Source organism: Schistocerca americana, chromosome X, assembly GCF_021461395.2.
Source record: "Schistocerca americana isolate TAMUIC-IGC-003095 chromosome X, iqSchAmer2.1, whole genome shotgun sequence".
NCBI classification, from domain to species: Eukaryota; Metazoa; Arthropoda; class Insecta; order Orthoptera; family Acrididae; genus Schistocerca; species Schistocerca americana.
Window position 1 is genome coordinate 427,221,606 of NC_060130.1, and position 13,468 is coordinate 427,235,073.

Consider the following 13,468-nt stretch of genomic DNA (forward strand, 5'->3'; position numbering starts at 1 on the left):
TCCTGGTTTAACAAACACTCACGCATCCTATCATATTTCTGCTGGTTCACAAAATTACCCAACGTTAACTCCAGAGAAAAGGTCTGGTACTATTTTAAAAGCAGGTGAAATGTAGGCAACCATCCTAACAATTTGATAGCTCCTCTGGATCTAATCATCAGTGGGACTTTGAATACCTGAATAAACCTGTGAACACCATCCAACTGATGCTACTACTAAGCCCAGAGATGGTACTGCATGGCATAAGTGTGATATCTACTGGAAGTGACTAACTTTTTGTTCAGTGTGTTTATTTTCCTTATTGCATACTTCTGTGCAACACACACTTGTTTTCTCACTGCCAAATACCCAACAATATGATGATGTCAGACAGTGAATGGCAATAGGTACACTCATTCAAATTTGACATTTTCATCTCTAAAATTAAGATAATAACTAATATAAAAGTAGCAGATGTAAGAATGTCTGTGACATGTGACTTACCAATACAAGATATAAGACTTTAGAATATTTGTTTCGTCTATTGATCTATCCTCGTGAATCATTTTTAATGGAGTGATCAGGCACTGTGCAGTACAGTGGTATGAAAAGACATTTCTGTTTCCCTACACTAGATATGGAACTGGTTCATCTGTCCCAATTATAAGTCTTTTGTAGGGTCATCTTGAAAAAAACACACTTTTGCATTGGGGGAAAAAAAGAAAAGAAATTCGCTCAAATGTATCTGATCACTATAGGCCAACTGGAAATACTTATCTATAACTCGCCACACAAATCAAAACATTGTGTTAGACTGCCAACAGGTTGTTAAACAAGATTGTAATTTATTTTTTCATTCCTCATCACTACCAAACTGAGTTATACCCAGAGAATTTTTCAGAGTGGGAATATAATGACATCTCTCTACGACACCTATAGACATCTCTCCACGACACCTATAAAAATTTCATAGCCAAAACTTCGAAGTAATTGTTGAGGCTTTGAAGCTAAGTGGATCTCATCTCGTATACTGAACGCCACCTCTGCTCCTCTAAACTGTCAGAATGTAAGCCTCCGAGTTAATTGTTTTCCGTTTCAATATCAATTCCTACAAAATGACAGCACCCAACTCCCAATGTGGTCACCTTAATTCATCACATAAATTTGACCTATGACTAACAATACTTTGTGCATCATGTGATTGCCACAGACTTACGTTACTTGATATGTATTAGGCCAAATTACCACCATCATATAACAATGTCACACTTTAGCTTAACTTTAACCTTAACAATTTTCGTAGCAAGTTCTCTAATTGTGAATAAGGGTGAAAGTGTCCTTGTCCCCACAGATTACATCTATACCTAGGACTATATAGAGGTAACAACAGGACGAAAACCAAGTTGGGAAACTAACCTTTCAAACAAGAAACTGATGTAAAGATATTAATATTCTGTAAACTGTCTTCAGATTTACACTTGATAGGAGAAAAAGTTACTAATGCAATTTCAGATTCACAAATAGTAAAATCTGATGACTGTATGAACTGTTCAGTGCTGTGGGTCAAACTGTTATGTACCAGAGTCCACCAAATTTCCATTTCCGCAAGTGAAAAGTATGTGGCTCTGCGTGTGCCTGTACATTCAAACACACACACACACACACACACACACACACACACACACAGTAAAATTTGTATTAATAGTTTTTATATCACTTGTAATGTGTCTCATCAACATTACAGATAACTGATACTGGATAAATATTTCCTCAGCTATGATACGTGTGATAACTTGATTGCACAACCAGAAAGACAGCAAATAAATTCCAAGGAAGGCAAATGCCATGTACATATTGGCTGAGAAGTTTACTCAAGTTTAACATAGTAATGAAGAGCAATTACCTGATCAATTGGAAGCAAACAGTAACACAAGACACAGACAACTAATTCTAAATGCAATCACATTGTTTGCACAAAACAGCACAACACATAAACAACTTCATTAACACTGCTTTTGTGTGATCAGCCTCCCGTATCACATCTAACTGCCTGTAGGTGAGCTTTGAGCCATTTTGGTAACAACACAAATAAGTTTGCTAGATAAAAGGAGCAAAGCAAATGCTATTTCAGGTTCCTGCCACCAATTTGGCGAGCCTCCATGAACTGATTCCAGAATAAGAAGAGCTTCAGCTTTATAGGTAGATTAGTTGTCTACCTTTCTGGCATTGAGCCAAGTGCCTTACAATGCTAAAGGAGGGGAAGGTGGGGCGGGGTGAGGTGAGGTAGAGAGAGAAGGGAGTTTTGCATTTGGGAGCAATGCACTTCCATTCAAATAAAAACACACAGAATATAGACAACCATGCTCTATGAAGTATATAATTTAACCCCCCCGCCCCCCCATACACTCATTCTCCACTGTTTGCTCAGACTCTTGTGCTTAGGAGTTAGTTATACAACACACATTTCAGTGAATGAATTGATATTCATCTCATTATTATTAGACACAGTGATAATGAACAGCTAGTCTTCTTAGTTATAAATGTAACTTCTCTTCTGCAGACAACATTAAGAAAATTTGATTTGTTTATGACTGATTATGGCAAAATATATATGTGAAATGTTCAGATGAAGCACAGTGATAAGTTTTGTTTTTTTGACTAAGTGGTTTGGTAACCCAAACTCAAAGTGCACATGAAGTCTGAAAATTTCTACATGGGAAAATACAGGGAGGACATTTCCACCCTTGATAGAGCCAAATGCACAGTATTTACCTAATTTTAAATCCAAACTACTGCACAATAACGTCCAATGTATGTCCTGATTAAAATGAAGGAGTTAATTGAATATGCTTTTCAGTAGTTCCTGATAGAGGACTAACCTTATTTTGCCACAGGATAAGGAAATATACTGGTTTGCACTTTCCACAGGAAACTTTACAAGAATGGAATGAAACAAACTGCAGTCTAAAGTACTGAGAGTATTTCCAGCACTACATATCAAAACAGCCCATCATTCACTTTTCTCATGCAAATATAAAACAAACAGGTCCATACAGCGGTGTTTCTGGGTCAAGGGTTGATATTAAGAATTATTTCTTCACTAAAAGAGTTTCAGCCTTAAGCTAACCTGAAATCTACTGATTATAAGCAGAATAACATGCCCCAAGCCTATGCTCAAAGGGAGGAAGAGCAGGGTTTAACGGAAGTGACAATGGAATTTTTTTTCACATTTTCGGATTTTTATCTCATAAAATGATTTACATATTTCCCCTCTTCTGGACATGACCTTTATAACACAGCAATCCACTGCCTTCTATATAAAAAATTACCAATTTTATTAGACCTCTAAGTACTGCACGTAAAAATGTTAACATTTTGAACCGGTGTAGATTATATTTAAGAAGAAGTGAGTGTGAGTGTGTGTGTGTGTGTGTGTGTGTGTGTGTGTGTGTGTGTGTATAAAAACGAAGATGATGTGACTTACCAAATGAAAGCACTGGCAGGTCTATAGACACATAAACAAACACAAACATGCACACAAAATTCTAGCTTTCGCAACAAACGGTTGCTTCATCAGGAAAGAGGGAAGGAGAGTGAAAGACGAAAGGATGTGGGTTTTAAGGGAGAGGGTAAGGAGTCATTCCAATCTCGGGAGCAGAAAGACTAACCTTAGGGGGAAAAAAGGACAGGTATACACTCGCATACACACACATATCCATCCGCACACACACACACAGACACAAGCAGACATTTGTAAAGGCAAAGAGTTTGGGCAGAGATGTCAGTCGAGGTGGAAGTACATAGGCAAAGATGTTGTTGAATGACAGGTGAGGTATGAGCGGCGGCAACTTGAAATTAGCGGAGGTTGAGGCCTGGCGGGTAACGAGAAGAGAGGATATACTGAAGGGCAAATTCCCATATCCGGAGTACTGACAGGTTGGTGTTAGTGAGAAGTATCCAGATAACCCAGACGGTGTAACACTGTGCCATTACCAACAAACACTGTCTGCCTGTGTCCATTCATGCGAATGGACAGTTTGTTGCTGGTCATTCCCACATAGAAAGCTTCACAGTGTTTGTTGGTAATGAGGATCACCCTGTGGCTAAACATGCCTTGGTGCATGGCCAGCACATCTTGGCACAGTGTTACACCGTCCGGGTTATCTGGATACTTCCCACTAACACCAACCTGTCAGAACTCCGGAGATGGGAATTTGCCCTTCAGTATATCCTCTCTTCTCGTGACCCGCCAGGCCTCAACCTCTGCTAATTTCAAGTTGCCGCCGCTCATACCTCACCTGTCATTCAACAACATCTTTGCCTATGTACTTCCGCCTCAACTGACATCTCTGCCCAAACTCTTTGCCTTTACAAATGTCTGCTTGTGTCTGCGTATGTGCGGATGGATGTGTGTGTGTATGCGAGTGTATACCTGTCCTTTTTTCCCCCTAAGGTAAGTCTTTCCGCTCCCGGGATTGGAATGACTCCTTACCCTCTCCCTTAAAACCCACATCCTTTCGTCTTTCACTCTCCTTCCCTCTTTCCTGATGAAGCAACCGTTTGTTGACTGACACACACACACACACACACACACACACACACACACACACACACACACACACACACACACACACACACGTAGAAGGCTGTGGACTGCTGTGTTATGAAGGTCATGTCGAGAAGAGGATGGGCACCAGGTTGAAGTTGAAACAAAGCTTGAGAGGCAAGAAACTTTCTGATGGTAAAGCCATAAGAGGCAGGCTCACAGACAAAATGACTGATGAACTACGGCAGTATTATGGGATGGCCATAAGAAATAATGAGGAGGACCTATTGAAAACGAAGCAGGCAGTATGGGCTACCCTCTTCCACAGACTGTCAACTGATGAAAAACCAGTACACTACCTTTGTCCTCCTGGACCTGATTCATGGTGCAATTACCACAATGTTCAGTACTCAAACAGTTCATACAGCCATAAACAATATATCCCAGCAACAGTCATGGATATCACAAAACCTATTTACAGAGACCTGGCAAATCCTGAATTACTGAAGAAGTGTCTGCATGGTCACACTCAAAATCCCAATGAGTTGTTCAATAATCTTATATGGACCCACTTACCAAAAATTGTTTGTGTTGGAATAAAGACACCAAACTGGTGGGTCAGTGATGGCAGCATTGGTAGGGTGAAGATGCTACAGCATATGGTAATTAACCCTGAAGCAAACTGCATCAGGGAACTTTAACAGATGGACGAACTTCGCACTGATACAGCAGAGTATGCAGCACAGTTGGCCACTAAGGAGTCCAGAAAGAAGAAAAAACTTGGAAAAAGGTCAAGAAGATGATATACAGTATGGTGCTGGGTGTCTCTGAATGACAAAGGAAAAAAATTAAGCACATGTTAAGCGAGTTAAACTCTTTTTAAACTTTAGAAGCCGTTCCTGAAAATTTACATTTTCTTTTGCATTTTTCCCAAAAGCTCAGAAACCACTTCGAGTAGAGTATTCCAATTTTCAGGGAGTAATAACATACATATCCTGAGTCTACTGAACTAAAAGAAGAACATATGCTATGCTTAATTAAAATTATTTAGAATAACGCACAAAAAAGTGCACAAAATTTTAACTGTGTAATTAAAAAACGGTACTTCCGAAAGCAGTGACTGAAAAAAATGTTCAAATGTGTGTGAAATCTTATGGGACTAACTGCTAAGGTCATAAGTCCCTAAGCTTACACACTACTTAACCTAAATTATCCTAAGGACGAACACACACACCCATGTCCGAGGGAGGACTCGAACCTCCGCCAGGACCAGCCACACAGTCCATAACTGCAGCGCCTTAGACCGCTCGGCTAATCCCGCATGGCAGCAGTGACTGAAATGCAATTATTGTAGTTCAGTAGACTCAGAACATACAGTTTAGTGTCCTGTAAAACTTTTACGTCAATGACTACAGTGGTTCCTGAAATACAGGGAAGCCAAGTCACTAGATTTGACATTGTTGGGATAGGGCCTTTCAACTCCCCTTAACACCACATCAATGACAGTCATTAGAAGAGTACAAGCTTAGATTGGGGAAAGCAAATGGCAGTGTCCATTTGTGAGGAACTACCCCAGCATCTGCACAAGCAACTTAGGGAAACAATGGAAAAATCTCAACGGTCAAGAAGTTATGAACTGCCGCTCTTCTAAATACGAGTCTAGTGTCTTACGACAGCATCATTCAGTACGTCCCCTATGAAGCAAACTAACGTGCCAGCCACAAAACTGGTGTAACAGTCTTGCGTGTCAGAAGGTAAACTCCATCCCCATGTAGTTCCTCCTCCAACACCTAACATCCCCTCCAATTCCACAGACAAAGTGGACTGTTTATTTTGGCGAAATGGTCCAAAAAATTAATTTCATCAAGTGGTGTGTGTGTGTGTGTGTGTGTGTGTGTGTGTGTGTGTGTGTGTGTCCTTGAGTATGTCAAACAAGAGATGGAAGGAACTGCTGGAGGCAACTGGAGAGAAACACTTTGAGCCAAAATGAATTCAAGATTGCATAAGGTATAACACGAACACCAACTTTGTTAACAAGAATGAAAATAAAAATTTTCATGTTAACAGCCATTTAACTCTAAATCATCATTTTGCTTTCAGACTTTAAGTGTACACATTAGTTAGTAATTTAAATATAAACAGTACCTTGATAATCAGTTACAGAGACTGACTTACCATTGTGTAAGTGAAGCAGTCTGAAAAAAATAAAACAAGAACGATTATTACATTTACATTGCAACTCATCCTATGTGATATTAAAACTACAGGGAAGGATACAAATTTCATATGAACTAACAGACATGGAATAATCAATGGTAGATGATTCTTACAAATTACTTAATAGCAAGTGTATTTTGCTTAAAGTTTGTTGCTGTATAATCAGCAATGTAACAAACAGTAACATTTTGAAAGGATTGATGTAGGAACTACAACTGTCTTCTTGAGAAAAAAACTGCCGTGAATGATTAGGAAAATATCCTAAGACTCTACAGTATAACCATCTCAGATGCCTAGTGACTGTTTAGAACAATAAATCTACAGCCAAATATTTGTGGTGAATAGTTGTGGTGTTAGTAATTTTACAGAAGTATCAAGCCATTCATGACCATTTATTAATGTATTGCCTGCTGGCGTCTATCTCAGGATCTTCAACCAATGTTTGTTTAATGATTTTCCTAACATTTCACCTGATCAAGAGGCTGGCATTGTCAAACATTCACCCACGACTGCAGGTAACAGACCATTGACGATGACAGCTACTCGTACGGGTGTAACATCAAGAGAACCATTAATGTGTGTTTGCTCACTTTATTTATACTCTTATTTCTCATACTGCTCAGAGCCCTTTGACACAGAATAAGGCATTATATTGTGGAATGTCTGTGGAATTTGTAGAAGTTCAATCATAATCATAACAGATCTTCACTTGGCCTTTACTACTTACAGTTAATACAAATTAAATGGAACTGCAATACTGGGGGTTTACGTAACATGTTGCACCTTTCCAAAACAGACTGTAATGAAAGAAATTTCATTACTGGGAGGAATTATTATACTAATCAGGAGTAGGTTAAGTTTTTTTTTAGCTGTAGATGCTACATATAATTAACTGGATGAGTTAATATCACTGAAAATCAGTTTCATGTGAGTAGCCTCTATATGTAACAGAATTCCTACACTCCTGAACATGCTCCTACATCGATATTCATGCATTAACATGTAGGCTACTTCCTTGCCAGCACACAACTGACAGACAAATGCTACACCAAATCTCAAATACATAAAATCTAAAACAACACACCTCTTCAATGGTGGTGATTATGGGTTTAAAGGGTCTGAACAGCTTAGTTACCAGTCGCTCCTTACTAAGAAAGTTTAGTTAAATGGCGATATGAAAAGAAAAAAAGAAGAATGGTCTGATAAAGAGTCTTTGACATCATTGCAGAGACCAAAATCTGTAGTATGTGAATAGTAAGAAAGAGGCAATTACTTCAGAAAACAAAAGAAATTGAAGGAACAACAATTTTTCATTAGTTTCACTATTAGTGGATAGTAGTCTGGTTAAAATAAAAGTACTTAGTTTATTTACACAATAATTTCCCACTACTTTCAATGACACATCTACAAGGATGGGTTACACAGCAACATAGAAATATAGTCTGATTAAAATTACTTATTAACTGACAAAGCACAAACTGGAAAGTTGCTCTTCCAAAGAAAGGGCTCATCACACATGAATTGCCCTGCATTACCAACACATCACAAAAAGATCACTTCATTGCAGTTTTCAAGTAGTGTAGTGTACATATGTAGTACATTACAAGACACTGTCAGCAGCCAATTTACTTTTATCCTGTATAAAACTGTTCCTGTTGATCGCTCACTCCCTGTTGACCATGGGATAATTGGCTGCAAATGTATCAACACTATCGCTATGACAGACATCAAATAGCAAGTAGTTTTAATAAAGAGTGTACAGTGGGTGGATTTTAAATGAAAGTCTCTCAGACAAACATCTTAAATTAACCATAATAACACTTATATGCTCAGTCAGCAGATATGGGAGTCACTACAAAAAGATTGCCTTCACATTAATCAAATGCGAAAAGGGCACAATCCATTTGCCATTCCCAAAGGAATATCATGAGACTAGTTGGAAATGATCACAGAAGAATAGCAACAACTGAGTAGAGTAAATTTTACAAAGAGGGCAATGAAATTTTCCTGTCTTGTCAGTCATGAGACCACTAAAGGAGACAATCTGATGACAGGATGCTTGAATGACTTTGGTAACTGTTCATACTATTAGGTGACAACATTCAGCATCTTCAAAATAAAAACACTGCAAATACTGACCACCAATGTCATATGTACAATACACAAACTGTATCTGTGTAACGAACACTTGCAGCAACCACCACAAAGAGGTCTGCTAAGAAGACCTCAAAACTGTGCAGAAGGGTATGCATGTTATTCAGTCAGATCAGTTTTATGCCTGCAGTCATACTGTGAATACTGAAAGACATAATCAAGATTCTCTTACAGTCTTCATTCTCAGATGCTGTAACAGGGATGCTGGACACTAGATTGTAGTATCTCAGTTCTTCCCCTTTCTGTTTTTCAATCTTTTTGACATGTTGAAAGGTTCCTAGCAGGAAATATGTGCTTTTCAAATTTAGGCGTATTACTGGTAATGTAAAAATGGTTAGAAGTAATAAACAACTTTTCTATGAACAAGGTAGGATATTTTGAATACCAACGTGGCACACAGTTGGAACTTTCAACGTGTTCCACATATGGCGTCACAGTGATACAACTGTCCCCCAAAACAAGCATTACACCGAGAAATGTTCCAATAACTTAGACTTTCTGAATTAGTTTTTCTCTCACATCAATTCTGTGAGGGGACTAAAGTGGAGGTATAATTTCTGGACAAGCACAGAAAATTCCACGTGTTCGTTACCCGCAATGTGGATGGAAAAAGCTCATTCTTAAACTAATTTATGAATGTAAAACTGAGTCACCTATGGTAAATTGCAATGACGTATTGGCCTATTCGCTGTGCAGTAAATGATACGCCGATGGCAGTACATGAACGTACACTACATTGGATACAGGATGATTTAAATGGTATAATGCGACAAATTTGTCATACACAACACCACAAAAAGATTGTAAAATGTTAATGTGTTGGAGGACACGTCACTGGTGAGCGTATAGCTTATGGAGATTGAACCCAGTACCAAGCACAACATATACACAACAGCTATTACAAGGACTTCGTTTTAATTTGTAAGGCTGATGATTGAATATTAGATTGTCAACGTTTATAGTAAACTTGGAACGAGATGAAAGAGTTGTGAATTCAAATGTCAACCCATACTCATACCAATTAGCCATAATACTGGGCACAGCAAGCTGATCAGGTTGTAGAAAACTGTATCTAACCAGCTTCACAGGACATACATACAAGTTTAAAAAGACACGACCGCGGTGAGAGACGACAAAAGGCGAAAGTAGGCGGACTAACACTTAGACGCGTTTAATTTTTTGTGCATTGTAACGAAGTTTACAAGCTACATCTTACTCCGGGAAACAGATACAGTAACTGGTATTTTGGGTAGATGTACACACACACACACACACACACACACACACACACACACACACACACACACACAGAGAGAGAGAGAGAGAGAGAGAGAGAGAGAGAGATATTTTTAGGAGAACAGTCTCCAAACAGAACCAAACATGTGCAGACTTTCTATTTATTTACCTCAAAATACGCAGGCACAAAATATACGACGAAAGAAGTTATTAAATACGCTACAGTCACTTAAAATAAAACCTACTGTACCGTGGCTGAATGCCACCTAACAAATAACGATAATACGTGCAAACTCCGCTTTTATCGCAATAGCATGCAAAACCTTGGGCATGCAATAAATAAAACTTTCTGGATTTTACGGTTTATACCTCTCGACAAAAACGTTCTTGACGCTCACTAAACGGAAGAAAATCCTTTCTGAAAGTTTTTATTTTATGAAACGAAAATCGGGTGACGCTAAGAAAAACTGCGTCAAAAATTTGGTACTGCCCGCTCATTTTTAAAGCCTATACAACATCACCCGACACGCACACGTAAATCCTCACGACCACATCACCGGACGCACACGCAATCCCTCACATCCACAGCATCACGCGTACTGTTGTTCGACTGTCACTTGGTTTACCACGTGTTAGCACTTCGTTCGAAGATATGCACAGCAAGAGATGTGCCAGGAGATCGCCAACTATACAGGAGGTGCTCTGGAACAGTTGCTTCTTGTGGTGAGATTACACACTGTAGTAACTTCATATGAAGATGACATTTCAGATGTATGTGAGAACCTGCAGAGCATTAATTCATTCCTTATTGAAAATTACAAGAGAACAATTTACGTCTATACACTTTTTTTCCAGAACTGACTTGAAAGCTAGTATGAACACATTTTCAATGCAAGTCTGACTGCCAGTAATCTGGTGTATGCGTTATCCTATATTGTAATACATTAACGTAAAACACTAAAATCAATATTTATTTAAGATCTCCAATGGAGTAGGAACTGCACAACGGAAAGTTATTTAATTCAGTCTTAAACACCATCACATTATTTACATGAACATATTAACTAGTAGGTTGTTAAAAACATTTGTACTAACTCCATGTATCCGATTCCTGTATGTAGTAATGGCGTAAGCCCTTCGAAGTCTTAGACATTTTTGTGGCCCTAATGCTCTATTCGTACCTTTCAATATTCTAGGAAAAGAGAAAAATACAATAATTTTACAAGAGTTCTCGGTAAGATTTTCTAGCATAAACATCAGATATAATTGTTGCGACATCATTCTGTATTCTGATATTAATGTCACTGTACTTTGAGTTTTGCCAGGAAACGATTCCAGAACTCATTACTGAATGGAAAATTTCAGATTAAACTTTCCTAATTTTTGACTCCCCTATAGCAGTAATCAGTCATGTGTACTGTTTAGAATCTGTGTACGAGATGAAAGGACAACAATACAAGAAGCGGCAAGTAACTCTACATAACGAAAAGTGTGAAGTCATCCACATGAATACTAAAAGGAATCCACTAAATTTCGGTTACACGATAGATCACGCAGGTCTAAAGGCCGTAAATTCAACTAAATACTTCGAGATTACAATTACAAATAAATTGGAATGATCATACAGATAATTTTGTGTGGAAAGCAAACCAAATACTGCAGTTTATTGTCAAAACAGTTAGAAATTGCAACAGGTCTACTAAAAACACTGTTTGCATTATGCTCGTTCACCCCATTCTGGAGTACTGCCGAGTACTGTGAGATCCGAATCAGATACAACTGACAGATGTGCTGACAAAGAGCAGCAGCTCGTTTTGTATGATCGTGAAATAGGGAACAGTGTGCTGTGGATATGATATGATAATTTGGGTGACATCATTAAAACAAAGGCGTTTTTCGTTGGGACAGGATCTTCTCATGAAATTTCAATCACCAACTTTCTCCTCAGAGTATGAAAATGGTGTCCACCTACATAGGAAGAAATGATCATTGTCATAAAATTAGGGAAATCAGAGCTCACACAGTGAGATTTAAGTGTTAGTTTTCTCTCCACGCTGTTTGAGAGTGGAATAGAAAGGAAATAGGTTGAAGATGGTTCAGTGAACCCTCTTCCAGACAATTGTAAATTTTAGGGTAATCATGCAGATGTAGCACTTCATTAATTCGAAGCAGTGGGTTTTTCAGATAAGGTTGCGACCTACCTAAAGTCCCAAAAATTTACACTATATGCTTTGTGAATTTTATTGTTTGAGAAACTATTTTTATAGTCTGTCAGGTTCTATGCGAAGTACAGAACTGCATTTTTTTAAATTTACATGTCAAGTTCCATAGGACCAAATTCAAGAGCAAATCTCCAAGCTCATGGAACGTATCAGTACATGAAACTACAACATAAAAGTAATAACAGATAAAAATAAATGTTTATGAACCCAAAAAAAGTCAGCCCACAAGATTAAGTAAACTCAATCAACAATACACTAAGAATCAGCTTAATTTTTCAAGGAAATCGTCGATAGAATAGAAGGAGTGACCCATGAGGTACCTCTTCAGTTTCAATTTGAAAGTATGTGGATTACTGCTAAGATTTTTGAATTCGAGTTGTAGCTTATTGAAAATGAATGCAGCAGTATACTGCACACCTTTCTGCACAAGAGTTAAGGAAGTCCAATCCAAAGGCAGGTTTGATTTCTGCCAAGTATTAACCGAGTGAAAGCTGCTTATTCTTGGGAATAAGCTAATATTGTTAACAAGAAATGAAATATATATAATTTATTTTTGAGAGGCCAATGTCAACATACCCAGACTCGTGAACAGGGGCTGGCAAGAGGTTCGTGAACTTGCACCACTTATTTCCCAAACTGCCCGTTTCTGAGCCAAAAATATCTTTTTAGAATGGGAAGAGTTACCCCAAAATATAATACCATATGACATAAGCGAATGAAAATAAACAAAGTAGACTAATTATCATGTCAAACAATCACACCCTTCTGATGCCATTCGAATAGTAAAAATGGCAGCATTAAGTGTTTTTACAAGATCCTGAACGTGGGCTTTCCATGACAGTTTATTATCTATCTGAAAACCTAGATATTTGAACTCTTCGGTTTCGCTAATCATATGCCCATTCTGTGAAATTTAAATGTCAGGTTTTGTTGAATTGTGTGTTAGAAACTGTAAAAACTGAGTCTTACTGTGATTTAGCATTAGTTTATTTTCTACAAGTCATGAACTTAGATCATGTACTGCACTACTTGAAACTGAGCCAATGTTGCACACAACATCCTGTACTACCTAGATAGTGTCAGTAGCGAACAGAAATATTTTAGAGTTACCCGT

General features: G+C 38.1%; 1 protein-coding gene across 6 annotated transcripts in view; it reads right to left on the reverse strand.

The window, feature by feature from the left end:
* The window catches only part of LOC124555520 (solute carrier family 41 member 1-like), a 65,440-nt gene extending 54,701 nt beyond the window's left edge, over positions 1-10,739 (reverse strand). Inside the window, exons 1-2 of one of the 6 annotated variants that reach the window (XM_047129467.1) lie at positions 10,502-10,739; positions 6,701-6,720 (exon numbers count right to left, since the gene is read on the reverse strand). The gene's annotated coding sequence lies outside the window, so the exon portion shown is untranslated. Of the gene's footprint in view, positions 1-1,882; positions 2,064-6,670; positions 6,721-10,301 lie in introns of those variants that run through there. The other 5 variants (XM_047129468.1, XM_047129465.1, XM_047129466.1 and 2 more) reach the window with 5 other exon arrangements.
* Between the last annotated feature and the right edge of the window lie 2,729 nt (positions 10,740-13,468).